Source organism: Urocitellus parryii, chromosome 3 (assembly GCF_045843805.1).
Source record: "Urocitellus parryii isolate mUroPar1 chromosome 3, mUroPar1.hap1, whole genome shotgun sequence".
Classification (NCBI taxonomy): Eukaryota; Metazoa; Chordata; class Mammalia; order Rodentia; family Sciuridae; genus Urocitellus; species Urocitellus parryii.
The window spans coordinates 117,991,854-118,004,882 of NC_135533.1; the positions used below are offsets into that span (position 1 = coordinate 117,991,854).

General features: G+C 41.9%; 1 pseudogene; it reads right to left on the reverse strand.

The window, feature by feature from the left end:
• Positions 1–13,029, reverse strand: part of LOC113177502 (sodium/glucose cotransporter 1-like) — a 51,504-nt pseudogene that overhangs the window by 21,386 nt on the left and 17,089 nt on the right.

Consider the following 13,029-nt stretch of genomic DNA (forward strand, 5'->3'; position numbering starts at 1 on the left):
CACAATTGCACCTGCTGAGGCCAGAAGGCCAGGGAGAGCTGAGGGCCCACCATCACAGCACAGATTTACGGGCTCAGAAGCAAAGTGACCTTAGGGACTACCTAGGTTTATCATCTACCAGCTACTTGGGTCCCTTCCACAACGCTTCCTGTTCCCAAAACTTCAGTAAGAGGAAATCTGCTACACCACAGGAAGTCTTCTTCCTCTTGTACTGTTCTGACCATGATGAAATATGCCTCTCTACAGCTTCAGTCCTTATGCAACTCAATGAGAGAGGTCTTACCTTTCACCTCTATTACCTCTTTCATATATTTAAAGATAACTTGTGTCCCCTTGAGTTCTGTATTCTCTAAGCTAAATATCTTCAGTATTCCTACATAATTTAGGAACCCAACTATATAGAACTTGACTCATATTTAAATTAACTTTGGTTTACATATTTGCATCAACATTCATGCCTGTTATGATTTGGATCTGAAATGTCCCCGAACGGCTCATGTGTTGAAGGCTCAGTCTCTAATGCAGCTTTGTTCAGATGTGGGGCTTTTGGGAAGTGATTGGATCATAAAGGCTCAAACCTCATCAGTGGATTCATCCATTGGTGGATGCATAATTTGGTAGCACTACTGGGAAGTGTTAGAAACTATAGGAGGTGGGTCCTCATTAAAGAGAGTGGGTCCTTGAGGCAAAGCCCTTACGGTGGATCTTATCTCAGGCTCTTATGCACTTAAGTTCTCTGTTGGCTTACTACTTGTGTCTGTGAGTACACACTCACCACAGGAATGAAGTAGTTCACGCTTTTCTCGCCTTCTGGCTGTATGAGGTAACTTTCCTCTGCCACACCTTCCCCACCAGGAAGTTCTGCCTCACCGAGGCCTAGAATCAATGGAATAAAACCTCTTGTGACTGAAACCTCTGAAACCATGAGCCAAAACAAAGCTTTCCTCCCTCAGGTTGATTTTCTCAGGTGTTTGGCCACAGACACAAAGCTAATAAACACAATGTAACAGGGGTCTAACTCATGCTTTAAATATAGCCCTTGCTCCTCTGCAGTTGTGACTTATTTTTAAATGGACATGTTTTTTCTCTTCTCCCCTGCCCTTCCCTAATCTCTCCACTTCTCTAATCTTGGGGGAAACAGGATTACCCTTCTTCCCTATACTAAGCCTAGTTGTCTTCTGTGAGTACACATCACAGGAATGAAGTAAGTCACACTTCAGAGATGATACTAGATCTAAGAAATGAATTCTGAACCCCATCAGGGCACACCTGTAATGTAGCCTTTAAATCACCTCTTTCAGAACTCTCCATTCTTCCTGATGGGCAGAACCACAGCCTCTGGGACAGGAGTTCTGTGTTTCTTTTTTTTGTTTGCAAAGTATTAAATCTTCTTTTTTCCTTTTTTCCCAAAACCTTGTCTACTTTATTGAATTGTCATCAGGGTCAAGAACTGAGTTTTTGGTAACAATAATGCCTCTTGAGATCTTTTAGGATCATGATTCTCTTATTCCTTATTTGGTATCTATAAACAATTTTATGGTTTCACATAAATAGCCTTGCAATATGGATTATAAAGTCTGCCCATTCCAATCTCTTTATTTTTTAGAAGGATTAAAAAACATATTTCCTCCTGAGTTTATATAATATAGATCATAGACTATACTGGAGCTATAGGAGTTAGAGAGACCACTTAGTCTGACTGTCTCATTTTTCAGTTAATAACTCCATTTCAATGAGTTATTAGGTAGGGTCTTCAGCAATTGGCTCAGGGTTACTTCATCAGTTAATTGCTTAACTAGGACAGAACTCTGTCCTCTCTTCCACACTCATTTCAAACTCTCATTCATTTATTCACTCAACAAATATTCATTGAACATAATTATATAGCAGTGTGGACAAAAAGTAATGTTTATATCAGACCAAAATTTTAGAGAGAGAGGAAGATAAGAGATATTTAGGAGACACAGTGATAGCATTTGATGTGGACTGACGGGAAAACAATTTACTGGTGAGATGAAACATAAAGAAGCTACCTAAGAATATGGAAAATGAGAAACAGGAAGAGTGGGCAGGGGTAGCTGTGTCAAAATAAAGAAATAGCACAATCGCCCCCACAGAGACCAGAGTGAAACTCTGGAAGAGCCATTGCCACTCTTGCTCCTCACAACCTTAATAAGCAGCCTGGCTCCCTGGTGTATTTAACCGTTACTTTCTTATTTATGTCATTTGAATGCCAATAGTTTGCCCAAGGTCATGCATGAATCCTGTGGTTTAAAAGAAAAAGGACCCTCCCAAATTCCTCAGTTCCAGCCTTGAGCAGAGTTAAGCAAGCCAGATGGAAGACAGAGTTGTTGAGTGCCTTGAAAAGGTTATTTTCTTGCTGGAGGCCTCAGTTTTCCCAACTGTAAAAAGAGATTAACCAAGTAGCCTCTAAGTTTCTTTTCAATAATAAAATTTTTAAGTTTATTCTATATTAAGATATTAATATTTATAAATTCTTTATTTCCTAAGACCCTCTCTGTAAGATATGGAAAATGACAAACTCCAAAATAGTGTGGACTGGGCAGGGGGAGTGAAAAAGAAGACAATGCACTGATAAAATTGATCCTTTCCCAATATACCCTTTTCTAGAGATAGGACACTCCCTGGAAAGGAAGCAAACATCATCCAGTGACAAGACAATCCCAGGGAAGGAGATCTCCATCAGGCCTAGAATGACATCTCTGGAAGGAAGCCAAATCCTTCCCCCAAATAAATCCTTTCCCAGTGAGAGTACATGGGACCGTGAAGGGAAAGAGATAAGCATTGAACAGTGATCCAAGCCCTCCATTCTTCCTCAAGTAAAATTATTGCCCAGTAAACACAAACTTCAAATTCTCCCAAACCTGTTTCCTGAGTGCCCAAACTGACATGCTCTGTCAATAATTAAGTCATCGTTCAGTGTAGCATATATAAGCACAGACTCCCCCTTGGTCATTGACTCATTTTCTATTAGGAAAGTGGATCTACCAGATGCAAGATTTCATCACTGAATAAAGGCTGTGCTGATCCATGAAGTTTGCACCCAGCTTGGTCATTTTGTGCTAACATTCCTAACCTAACCAGATTTTCAGCCCTTGAGCCATAATTAAGAGAAATTTTTTTTCTCCAACGTGAAACATGAACTACAATCTCACAGGTCAATCCCCAAACTCTAGCTATTATAAATTCAGGATTCAATCTTCTAGGATAACATATTCTTTTTTTCTTTTTCTTTTTTTTTTTTTTGGTACTGGGGATTGAACTCTCAGGGATGCCTAAATACTTATCAATAGCTCTTTTAAAAATATTTATTTTTTAGTTATAGGTGGACACAATATCTTTTTTTTTTTAATGTGGTACTGAGGATCCAACCCAGTGCTTCACAAATGCTAGGCCAGCGCTCTACTGCTGAGCCACAACTGCCCTGCCAGTATCAACAGCTCTTTTTAATTATTTTAATATTGATACAGGGTCTCATTAAGTTGCTTGGGGGCCTACTAAATTGCTAAGGCTGGCCTTGAACTTGTGATCCTCCTGCCTTCCCTCCAGATTTGCTGGAATTACTGGCATGTACCACCATGCCCAGCAGGGTGGGGCTCACCTGTAATTCTAGAAGTTTGAGATAACATATCCTATATGATAAGAAACCACACTGAAATCTATCCATCTATAAATTATCTATGATTTCAAACTCTTTCCTTCTAGCACTAAAATTCTGGACTTTTTCCTCCTAACATATTCCTTGAAATGATTTAAAAGTAAATTCATTCCCCAGGTAAAATTCTCTTATACTCCAGAGGCTTAGTTTAAGCCTTCATTTTAATTTGTTGGAGAACTTTATTTTTAATGGATAGAAAAATTATTTATATTTATCATGTATACCATGATTTTTGAAATATGTGTAGATTGTGAAATGGCTAAATCTAGCTAATTATCATATCAATGACCTCACATACTTACCTTTTTTTGTGATAATCTACTCTTAGCAATTTTCAAGCACATATTGTTAATGACTATAGTCACCACACTGTACAATAGACCTCTTGAACTTATTCCTCCCAACTGAAATTTTGTAGCCTGTTAACAAGATTTCTCCAATCCATGCCAACCTTTATCTCACTCCCTGGTAACCACCATTCTATCTGCTGCTATAATTTTAACTTTTTAGGTTCTGTATTTAAATGAGATGTTGCAGTATTCATCTTTCTGAGTCCGGCTTATTTCACTTAAAATAATGATTTCCAAGTTCATCCAAGTTGTCATAAATGACAGAATTTTCTTCTCTTTTAAGGCAAAACAGTATTTCTTTGTGCATATATACCACTTTTTCTTTATCCATTAAAGTGTTGAGCTCATGAATTGATTTCGTACTTTGTCTGTTGTGAGCCATGTTGAAATGAACATGGGAGTACTTCTATTTCTTCCACATACCGATTTCATTTCCTTCAGATATATATACCCAGTAGTGGGATTGTTAGGTCATATGGTAGTTCTATTTTTTTTCAAGAACCTCCATAGTGTTTTCCACAATGATTGTACTAGTTTGTATTGCCTGTGTTGAAGATTTTAGAAAGATTTTCTAGATTATTATGGAAGAGCCACAGTTTACCTAATAAATTTTCAGATCATCTCTTTTCCAAGCCTGACTGATGGACAAGTCCCAGGACTCATAGAGCCTAACCAAGTCATATGTCTTATAGACATGTGCAAAACCTGAAAACACTTACAATGAAACTTCCCCTACTGACCCACTAGATTCAGAAACTGCTTAGGCTCAGGAGGCACCCAGAATTTAAAGGGAGCCTAAACCCAATCAGCCTCTCAAGAAAGACTCACCATCAGGCATGAGCTCCACTACCAAGGTTGGGTAAGTGATGTTGGTGCAGCCAACTGGGGTGCCACAATATTTTTTACATTCTGAAAAGACACAGGCAATTTTTTCTGGGGAGAGACAAAGAATCATGTCAGCAAACACACATTGGGGGAATACTTCTAAAATTCACCTTCTTAAAACAAGGTATCAAATATAACATTTATGCCCAGGGCCCAGAAATGGTTCCACAATGAGTGTAGATTGCAGTGAGCATCTCCATCCCATGCTCCTATACTTCTTGTCCTGATATACCCCCAACCTCTGACTGGGGAGGAAGGATGGTTCTTAAGTAGAGGAGGATGGGGAAAAAAGAGGGATCAGGAAGTTAAGAACTTTAGAAGTGGTCCAGAAGTAGAGAAATGAGTATGGCCTGTGAGTCTTCCAGGCACTATGCTTAGGGTGAGATGGGGAGGAAGCACTTCAGCTAACAGTAGTGATAATTACCTTGTTTTCTCCTGAAAAAGCACAGTGGTTTGTGGTTCCTAATTTTTAGGTTTATTTGAAACAGCTCTTAGATGTAGAGTCAAATGTCTAAATAACTGAGGAAATTTCCCCAATGACAGGATTGTTGAATACCACTTCCAAAATATGGGAAATCTGGGTTACGGATAAAAAGTAAATAGCCTTGGAGGGGAAGGAACATAATCTAGAGCTTAGAAAGAATTCAAGAATGTGTATAGGATTCAGATCAAGAAACATTTGTTCAATACTTGCTATATAAATATCTCATTTAGTGATGCCCTATGTTCAACCATAGCACTATTTTGTAAACAAGTATATATAACATTCATTAGAATATAAACTATTCAGTTAGTTATACAGCCTTCCCACAGTGTCCATGGAGGGAACTGGTTCCAGGACACTACCTGACACCCAGTGGATACAAAACCCTGCAGGTGCTCAAGTACCTTATATAGCATAGTATAGAATTTGCATAACACATGCATATTTTCCTGAATACTTTAAATAACCTCTACATTACTTATAAAACCTAATATGATATAAATGCTGTGTAAACATTTATGGTAACATGTTGAATAATAGCAAGGCAAAAAAGGCTACACATGTTCAATAGAGATAAAATTTTTTTCTGAATATTTTCAAATCATAGTTGGGTGAATGCATGGGCATGCAAGTCATGAATATAAAAGACCGACTCTATTTTTTTTTTCATGACAGACAAGCCTGGGGTGAGTGTGGGAGCTATAATTGAGCACATGTTATTAAATTGAAGAGGCAAGTTGGATGCATGTTGTGACTTTAAAAGATATGAAAAATAAAATGAGAAAACAATTGCCAGCATAAGAAATCAGGGAACACAACCCCAAATGTCTTTGTCCTCAAGTTGCTCATTGTTGATTAGAGGGGAAAATGATGCTTGGTAATCATGGCCAGAAGAGGGCAGACTACAGGGAGCAGGAAGTTAGGGACTTTAGAAGTGAACCAGAGGTAGAGAAATGAGTATGGTCCGTGAGTCTCCCAGAAGGTATTACCTGTGTAGAGTATGCGGCTTATCATCCCTGGCATCACCATGAGGAACATGGGCAGCAGCTTCATGTACCCACATAGGGTACAGCCGGCCTTCACGTGAGACATATTCTTGGCTGAGAGGCAGCACTGCACAATCACCTGCCATGGAAAGCACAGTGAGAGAGGGGTGCAGCCCAGAATTCCCATGACACCTTACAGTTATCCCAGCTTCTTGGCCTGAGACTCTCATTTCATAAGGGCTCAGCCACTCAAGACCATGTGAGGCCTCCCCTATGTTTCCCAGCCCCACAAGCCACAGGTAGGCAAAAATCTCTTCAGTGCCCTGGGGAAAATCTGTACACCTGCATATCCAGCTTGAGTACCTGATCTGTGCACCAGTACCACAAGGCGAGGATGGCCAGCCCAAAGATGAGCCCAGGCCATGGAAGGTCTCCCTTCAGGGGATCTCAGAAGATGTGGAAGGAGTCTTCCCATGGGGTGTAGCATTCTTCCTTGATGGTGGTGTTTCCATCAGAAATTAAGGTTGGAATGGCTTTCATGTACTTTCCCATGAAGGCTTCATACCCTCCCACTTCATTGAAAGCTGGAAAACATTGGTACAAAAAACAGTCTGAAATTTCCAACTCTTCAAAGAGATTTCATCTCTGGAGCCTGAGAATTTGAGAGGACACCACCACCAGAGAGAGCCCTTACTGTGTGGTCTTGGGCAAGTTATTTTCCCATTCTGTGAGTCAGCTTTCTCAACTGTAGAATGGTATTATTAACCCTGTCCAGCCCCCTTGGGGGCTACTACGAAGATCCAAAGCAAAAACTGTGAGAGTGTTCTAATCACAAACTTCTTTACAAAAATGAAAGGTATTTCAATAATTTAAAGGAAGTTCATAGTATTGGATCACATGCAAAGACTTCTTCCCTTACTCCCTGTTGTTCGCCATGGTCCTTGGAACTCAGATCACAGGCTTATAGACTCTCAGTGACCAGTAGGAACCTGGACAGAGATCTACCACCTCTGGTCTCAGCAGTGTAATTCAATAACCAAGAAAAATAGGAATCTGGAACCCTGCCACCTTTCAGCTATGGGTTCTTTACAAGTCATTCCAGCCCTTACCTTGCTGACCCACAGGGTCTACTTGGGAGCTTTTATACCAAAAGAAAGGTCATGGAAAACCGAACACTACAGAGAACATAAGAGTCTTTGCAAGACACATAGAAGTTCTTGTACACCTAAAAATGAAGTGCATTTTACATCCTCTCTGAACAAGTGTCTATAGACACAGGTTTCCACTGTTGTCTTTAGGATTTTCTAGGCAAGTAATACCTCAAGAAATGAGGAGATCCAACATGGCGGCCTGCGAGCAGGCAGCATTTTCTATACCTCCGCAGTAACGGGATCAGAGAGACACATAAATACACTTGCATGGGACCTGCTGAGGAACTTCTAACAATATTCCACTGAAAGGAGACCTGCTGATAACTAGTAAGTCTGTGTGAGGGGTCAGTTTGTCCCAGGCGAGTGAATCTCGGCAACGCGGATCAGGGACACAATCCCGCAGGCCACCGCTGAACTGCAGCGAACATATGAACGTACTGGGCCCCGCAGGCCTGAGTCTGTGAACTGACTCTAGCGGCTTGGCGCTAGGAACAACACTCCCACCACCCCACCCCACCCCCAGCCGGTTCGGAGCAACGCGGATCAGGGACACAATCCTGCCGGCCGCGGCAGCCGGACTGAGCCCCCCAGGCCTGAGTCTGTGAACTGACTCTGGCGGTTCAGCGCTACGATCCATACTCCTACCACCCGCCCCCCGCCAGCCGGTTCGGAGCAACGCGGAGCAGGGACACAATCCCGCCGGCCGCCGCTGAACTGCAGCGAACATATGAACGTACTGGGCCCCGCAGGCCTGAGTCTGTGAACTGACTCTAGCGGGTTGGCGCTAGGAACAACACTCCCACCACCCTACCCCACCCCAGCCGGTTAGGAGCAACGCGGATCAGGGACACAATCCCGCCGGCCGCAGAGGCGGCTGGACTGGGCCCTGCAGGCCTGAGTCTGTGAACTGCCTCTAGCGGTTTGGCGCTAGGACATTGGCAGCGCTTAGTGCTGAGTTCCAGCTTTGAGACAGAGGAAAGAAGCGGTCCAGTTTGGTTCCAGACACCGGTCGGACCACAGAGGAGGACAGCAGCCGCCATTTCTGAGAGACGATGTAATCATCCCCATGTTCTACTGATCTCAGCTCATTCAGCTACGGAATAGGTGATTTCAGGCTGGTATTTGCCTGCATCTAGCAGACAGATTTCTTGCTCAGGCTCTGGACTGGGGATCTTGTGGAAAATACTCCTAGAGGCTCGTGCCTGGCAAGGCGTGCGCCGGGCACTGAGCAGCTGGATTCTGGTTCCCGGGGCTAACCTGGCCCAGGTCTGAGGAAACTGCGGAGACTGCCGGTGGAGGCCAGCTCCAAGTGGAGCGTGCGCTGAGTTTGGGGCGACTGGGTTCTGACTCCCGGAACAGTTTTGGCCTGGGGCTGGGGAAACCGTGGGGGTCGCTTGCTGGAGCCAGCTCCCAGCGGAGAGTGTATCGGGATCCGAGAGGCGGGGTTCTGGCTACCGAAGCTGCTTTGGCCCAAGGCTAGGGAACCAGCGGTGACTGCTTCTCAGTCAGGCTCCTGCTGGGTGCTGTGGGGCAGAGTGGAGCTTCCACCTGCACCCAGAACAGGCCAAGTGACCCGCTGGTGTGGTATCATGACACACCAAAGGCAGCTGGGGCTGAAGAGAGTAGCTGCCCACGCCTAGAATAGGACCAGCGACCCCGCGGCACAGTAGCCAAGTAACCTCATTTGGAGTAGGGGCTGTGCAGAGCTGCCATCTGAGCAAGCAGGGCAGGCAGACCTGTGGCCCACTGGAAAGACAGGCCAGGTAGCTTGCCAGCGTGGGGGACACTTAACACTGAGGCAGTCGCGTCAAACTGGTTGGAGTGGGGGCGGAGCAGCGTTGCCGCCCGGGTCCGGAGGGGGCCCAGGGACCCGTTGGAGAGGTAGTCAGGTACCCCCATTGGGAGTGGGGGCTGTGCAGAACTGCGACCCACCGGCCTAGAGGCCTGCCAGCTTGGTAGACACGTCACACCGATTGGAGTGGGGACCCAGCAGAGCCGCCACCCACATCCAGATCAGGACCAACGACCCCAGGGTGTGGTAGTTACGTTACCACAATTGGAGTGGGGGCAGAGCAGAGCCGCCACCCGCGCCCGCAGGCGGGGCAGACCTGCGACCAATCAGCGTGGTAGACAGACCACCCTAATTAGAGGAGGAGCACAGCCACTACCCGCCCTGCAAGGGAGGCTTCCCAACTATACAAGAGCAATATAAATAAATAGGGGGTAAATTTCAAAAACACAACAGTTGCACCAAGCAGAAAGAAACGCAAGCAGTATGAAAAGACAAGGAAAGAGAGGATCACAAGCAATGCAGGTCAACTCAACTTTAGAAGAGGTAATAGCTGCAACAGATGGAATGTCAGATAAAGAGTTCAGGATATATATTCTTCAGATGATCTGGAGTCTCAAGGAAGACATGAGACAGCAAAATCAGACAATGAAAGATCACATTGACAAACAAATCCAGGAAGTAAAAGATCAATTTCACAGGGAGATAGAGGTAATAAAAAACAAACAAATAGAAATCCTAGAAATGCAGGAAACAATAAACCAACTTAAAAACTCAATTGAGAATACTACCAGCAGAGTAGATCACTTAGAAGAGAGAACATCAGACAATGAAGACAAAGTATTTCAACTGGAAAAGAACATAGACAGCTCAGCAAGTCTGCTAAGAAACCATGAGCAGAACATCCAAGAATTATGGGACAATATTAAAAGACCAAATTTAAGAGTCATTGGGATACAGGAAGGCACAGAGCTCCATACCAAAGGAATAAATAGTCTATTCAGTGAAATAATACGAGAAAACTTCCCAGACTTGAAGAATGAGACAGAATCCCAAATCCTAGAAGCCTACAGGACGCCGAATGTGCAAAAATATAAGAGATCCACACCTAGACACATTATAATGAAGATGTCCAACATACAGATTAAGGAGAGAATTTTAAAAGCTGCAAGAGAAAGAAAGCAGATTACATTTAGGGGTAAACCAATCAGGATAACAGCTGATCTCTCAACACAGACTCTGAAAGCTAGAAGATCCTGGAATAACATATTTCAAACACTGAAAGAAAATGGGTTCCAACCAAGAATCGTGTATCCGGCGAAATTAAGCTTCAGGATAGAAGATGAAATTAAAACCTTCCACGATAAACAAAAGTTAAAAGAATTCGCAGCTAGAAAACCATCTCTTCAAAAAATCCTTGGCAAAACATTACAGGAAGAGGAAATGGAAAATAACATTGAAAACCAACAATGGGAGGTAGGACAGTAAAGGGGGGAAAGTAGTCAAAGAGGATAACAAATCAGGTTTAGTAACATCAATAAACAAATATGGCTAGAAGAACAAACCATATCTCAATAATAACCCTAAATGTTAATGGCTTAAATTCACCAATTAAGAGACACAGGCTAGTAGAATGGATCACAAAACAAGACACAACAATATGCTGCCTACAGGAGACGCATCTGATAGGAAAAGATATTCATAGACTGAAGGTGAAAGGTTGGGAAAAATCATACCACTCATATGGACTGCAGAAACAAGCAGGAGTGTCCATACTCATATCTAATAAAATAGATTTCAAGCCAAAGTTCATCAAAAGGAATAAAGAAGGACACTTCATACTGCTCAAGGGAACCATACACCAACAAGACATAACAATCATAAATATATATACCCCAAACAACGGTGCTGCTATGTTCATCAAGCAAACTCTTCTCAAATTCAAGAGTCTAATAGACCACCATACAATAATCATGGGAGACTTCAACACACCTCTCTCACCACTGGACAGATCTTCCAAACAAAAGTTAAATAAGGAAACTAGAGAACTCAATAACACAATTAATAACCTAGACTTAATTGACATATATAGATTATACCACCCAACATCAAGTAGTTACACTTTTTTCTCAGCAGCACATGGAACCTTCTCAAAAATAGACCATATACTATGTCACAGGGCAACTCTTAGACAATATAAAGGGGTAGAGATAATACCATGCATCTTATCTGATCATAATGGAATGAAACTGAAAATCAATGATAAAAGAAGGAAGGAAAAATCAAGCATCACCTGGAGAATGAACAATAGGTTGCTAAATGATCAGTGGGTTTTAGAAGACATCAAGGAGGAAATTAAAAACTTCCTAGAGTTAAATGAAAACACAGACACAACATATCGGAATCTATGGGACACATTGAAAGCAGTTCTAAGAGGAAAATTCATTGCTTGGAGTTCATTCCTCAAAAAAAGAAAAAACCAACAAATAAATGATCTCATACTTCATCTCAAAATCCTAGAAAAAGAAGAGCAAAACAACAGCAAAAGAAGTAGAAGGCAAGAAATAATTAAAATCAGAGCTGAAATTAATGAAATTGAAACAAAAGATCTTATATCCGGCCACTTTGCTGAATTCATTTATTAGCTCTAATAAAAAAAATCGACAAAACTAAAAGTTGGTTCTTTGAAAAAATAAATAAAATTGACAGACCCTTAGCCATGCTAGCCAAGAGAAGAAGAGAGAGAACCCAAATTACTAGCATACGGGATGAAAAAGGCAATATCACAACAGACACTTCAGAAATACAGATGATAATCAGACATTATTTTGAATCCTTATACTCCAATAAAATAGAAGATAGTGAAGGCATAGATAAATTCCTTAAGTCTTATGATCTGCCCAGATTGAGTCAGGAGGATATAGACAACCTAAACAGACCAATAACAATAGAGGAAATAGAAGAAACCACAAAAGATTACCAACTTAGAAAAGCCCAGGACCGGATGGGTATACAGCAGAGTTTTACAAAACCTTTAAAGAGGAACTAACACCAATACTTTTCAAGCTATTTCAGGAAATAGAAAAAGAGGGAGAACTTCCAAATTCATTCTACGAGGCCAACATTACCCTGATTCCGAAACCAGACAAAGACACTTCAAAGAAAGAAAACTACAGACCAATATCTCTAATGAACCTAGACGCAAAAATCCTCAATAAAATTCTGGCGAATCGGATTCAAATACATATCAAAAAAATTATACACCATGATCAAGTAGGATTCATCCCTGGGATGCAAGGCTGGTTCAATATATGGAAATCAATAAATGTTATTCACCACATCAATAGACTTAAAAATAAGAACCATATGATCATCTCGATAGATGCAGAAAAAGGATTCGACAAAGTACAGCATCCCTTTATGTTCAAAACTCTAGAAAAATTAGGGATAACTGGATCATACCTCAACATTGTAAAAGCAATCTATGATAAGCCACAGGCCAGCATCATTCTGAATGGAGAAAAATTGAAGGCATTCCCACTAAGATCTGGTACAAGACAGGGATGCCCTCTCTCACCACTTCTGTTCAACATAGTCCTCGAAACACTGGCCAGAGCAATTAGACAGACAAAAGAAATTAAAGGCATAAAAATAGGAAAAGAAGAACTTAAATTATCACTGTTTTCAGATGATATGATTCTATAC